The following is a 4092-nucleotide window of genomic DNA, read 5'->3' as shown; positions in this document are numbered from 1 at the left end:
GAACTGAACAATGAGATCACTTGTACTCGGGAAGGGGAACATCATACACTGGGGCCTATCATGAGGAGGGGGGAGGGGGGAGGGATTGCACTTGGAGTTATACCTATGTAAATGACGAGGTGATGGGTGGTGACGAGTTGATGGGTGCAGCACGCCAACATGGCACAAGTATACATATGTAACAAACCTGCACGTTATGCATATGTACCCTAGAACTTAAAGTATAATAATAAAAAAAAAAAGAAAAAAAATACAGAAATTTCATCAAGGAAAAGACTATATCCCGTCATTTTGAATCAATGTTTAGAAGATGTTCTCAGCTTTCACCACCTACTATGGGCTTTAGCTTTGTGCTTATGAAGAAAACAATGATTAGAAAATAAGGTGACTGTGCTTCTTTCAAATATTACTGTGGTGTAACTAAATAAGTTTAATATATGCCAAGAGTGAGCTCCACTAACACTGCGATGATAATTTGATATGAGTCCCTTTTGAGCCTTGCATAATTGCTGACATGATAGGTAGTGCAGTGCTGTGAAGAATGGTTTGTGCATAGGCACCCAAAATTTGACTGACTGGCATAACACAACTGTTAAATTTTGTAGTTTTATTTTTCTTCACAGTAGTGGTTCATTTGTTACCATTAAAAATGCCCACTTTGTTCAAAAATAAAAATAAAAATAAATCATAACACATTAAACTGAAATTCTCTGTTTGATAAAAAAAAAAAAAAAAAGAAATGATGATGGGGATGTTGTCACTGACCTCATAGAAAGAAAAATAGATATCAGAAACTACTAAAAACACCACTACGTACACAAACTAGAAAACCTAGAAAAGAATAAATTCCTGGACACATGCATCTTCCTAAGACAGGACCAGGAATAGACAGTATTCCCGAACAGACCAATAACAAGGAACAAAATTGGATCAGTAATAAATAGCCTACCAACCAAAAAATCCCAGCACCAGATGAATTCATGGCTGAATTCTACCAGATGTGAAAAGAACTGGTACCATTCCTACTGAAACTATTTCAAAAATTAAGGAAGAAGGACTCCTCCCAACTCATCCTATGAAGCATCATCCTGACACCCAAACCAGGCAAAGACACAACAAAAAAAGAAAACTTCAGGCCAATAATATCCTTGATAAGTATCTATGTAAAAGTCCTCAAAAAACCAAAGCACTTGCAAACGAAATCCAGCAGCACGCGAAAAGCTATTTCATCATGCTCAAATAGACTTCATCCCTGGGATGCAAGGTTAGTTCAACATATGCAAATCAATAAATGTGATTAACCACATAAACAAAACTAAAGACAAAAGCCACATGCTCATCTCAATAGAGGCAAAAGAAGCTTTTAATAAAATTCAACACCCCTTCATGTTAAAAACTCAATAAACTAAGTATGGAAGGAACGTACTTCAAATAGTAAGAGCCATCTATGACAAATCCAAATCCACAATCAACATCATACTGAATGGTCAAAACCTGGAAGCATTCCTTTTGAATATTGGCACAAGACAAGAATGCTCTCTCTTACCACTCCTATTCAACATATCATTGAAAGTTCTGGCCAGATCAGTCTGGCAAGAGAAAGAAATAAAGGGCATCCAAATGGAAAGTGAGAAACTCTAAATATATCTCTTTGTAGATGACATGATTTTAAATCTAGAAAACCCCACAGTTTCAGCCAGAAAACTCCTTCAGCATGGTACTGGTATAAAAACAGTCACATAGAAAATTGGAACAGAATGTAGAGCCCAGAAAAAAGGCAGCACACCTATGACCATCTGATCTTCGACAAAACTGACAAAAAAACAAGCAATGGGCCTCCTGAAACTATTCCAAAAAATTGAAATGCAGGGACTCCTCCTTAATTCATTCTATGAGGCCAGCATCATCCTGATATCAAAATCTGGCAGAGATACAACAAAAAAGAAAACTTCAGGCCAATATTCTTGATATACATTGATGCAAAAATCCTCAACAAAATACTTGAAAACCAAATCCAGCAGCACATCAAAAAGCTTATCCACCACAGTCAAGTAGGCCCTGGGATTCTAGGTTGGTTCAACATATGCAAATCAATAAGTGTGATTAATCACATAAACAGAACTAAAGACAAACAACCACATGATTATTGCAATAGATGCAGAAAACATTTTTGATAAAACTCAACATTCCTTCACGTAAAAACCCCCCCAATAAACTAGCTATTGAAGGAACAAACCTCAAAATAATGAGAGCCATCTATGACAAATCTACAGCCAGCATCATACTGAATTGGCAAAAGCTGTATGCATTTCCCTTGAAAACTGGCATAAAATAAGGATGCCCTCTGTCATCACTCCTATTCAACATAGCATTGGAATTTCTGGCCAGGGCAATTAGGCAAGAGAAAGAAATAAAGTGTACTCAAATAGGAAGAGAGGAAGTCAAACTATTTCTCATTGTGGATGACATGATCCTATATCTAGAAAACTCCATTATCTCAGCCCAAAAGCTTCTTAAGCTGATAAACAACTTCAGCAAAGTCACAAGATCCAAAATCAATGTGGAAAAATCACTAGTATTCCTAAACACCAAAAACAGTGAAGGCAAGAGTCAAATCATGAATGATATTCCATTCACAATTGCCACAAAAGGAATAAAATACCAAGGAATACAGCTAATAAGGCAGGTGAAAGATTTCTACAAGGAGAATCACAAACCACTGCTCAAATAAATCTGAGATGACATGAACAAATGGAAAAACATTCCATGTTCATGGATAGGAAGAATCAATAGCGTAAAGAATCTATTCCCCTTAAACTACCATCAACATCCTTCACAGAATTAGAGAAAACTATTTTAAAATTCATATGGAACCAAACAAGAGCCTGAATATCTAAGGCAATTCTAAGCAAAAATAGCAAAACAAACAAACAAACAAAAAAAGCAAAAAAAAAGCAGGAGCCATCACCCTACCTGACTTTATACTACAGGGATACAGTAACCAAAATAGCATGGTACTGGTATAAGAACAGGCAAATAGATTAATGGAACAGAACAGTGAACTCAGAAATAAAACTGCACACCTACAACTATCTGATCTTTGACAAACCTGATGAAAACAAGCAATGTGGAAAGGATTCCCTGTTCAAGAACTGGCTAGCCACATGCAAAAAATTAAAACTGGACCCCTTCTTTATATCGTATAGAAAAATTAACTCAAGATGGAGAAAACACTTAAATGTAAAAACCAAATCTATAAAAACCTTGGAAAACAACCTGGGCAATAACATTCAGGACATACGCACTGGCAAAGATTTCATGAAGAAGGCACCAAAAGCAATTGCAACAAAAACAAAAACTGACAAATGAGACCTAATTAAAGTAAATATCTCCTGCACTGCAAAATAAACTATCAACAGAATAAACAGAAAACCTACAGAATGGGAGAAAATTTTTGTAAATTATGCATCTGACAAAGGTCTAGTATCTAGAAAAATGGAACAGAATGTAGAGCCCATTGCTTGTTTTTGTCAGTAATTGCCAAATTTGTTACTGTAAAAACAAAAACTACATTAATATTTTTCAAACATTACATAGCAAAAATTACATTACCATTAACATAGCCTACATTTCTAGGCTATAGATGTATTCCCCAATTCAATCTGGGCTGCCACAAAGACAGACAGAAAGTGCAGGGATTTTTCTTTTGCATCCTAGTGCAAACCAAAACACATAACAATATTAACCTTAAAGGTAAATGTAAATGGACTAAATGGTCCAATTAAAAGACACAGACTGGCAAATTGGATAAAAAGTCAAGACCTATCAGTTTGCTGTATTCAGGAGACCCATCTCACATGCAGAGACACATATAGGCTCAAAATAAAGGGATGGAGGAAGATGTACCAAGCAAATGGAGAACAAAAAAAAAAAAGCAGGGATTGCAATCCTAGTCTCTGATAAAACAGGCTTTAAACCATCAAAGATCAAAAGAGACAAAGAAGGCCATTACATAATGGTAAAGGGATCAATTCAACAGGAAGAGCTAACTATCCTAAATATATATGCACCCAATACAGGAGCACCCAGATT

This window comes from Mandrillus leucophaeus, unplaced genomic scaffold (genome assembly GCF_000951045.1).
Source record: "Mandrillus leucophaeus isolate KB7577 unplaced genomic scaffold, Mleu.le_1.0 Scaffold1400, whole genome shotgun sequence".
Taxonomy (NCBI): Eukaryota; Metazoa; Chordata; class Mammalia; order Primates; family Cercopithecidae; genus Mandrillus; species Mandrillus leucophaeus.
The sequence above is the reverse complement of the archived record's forward strand: the minus strand, read 5'-3'. Positions refer to the sequence as shown.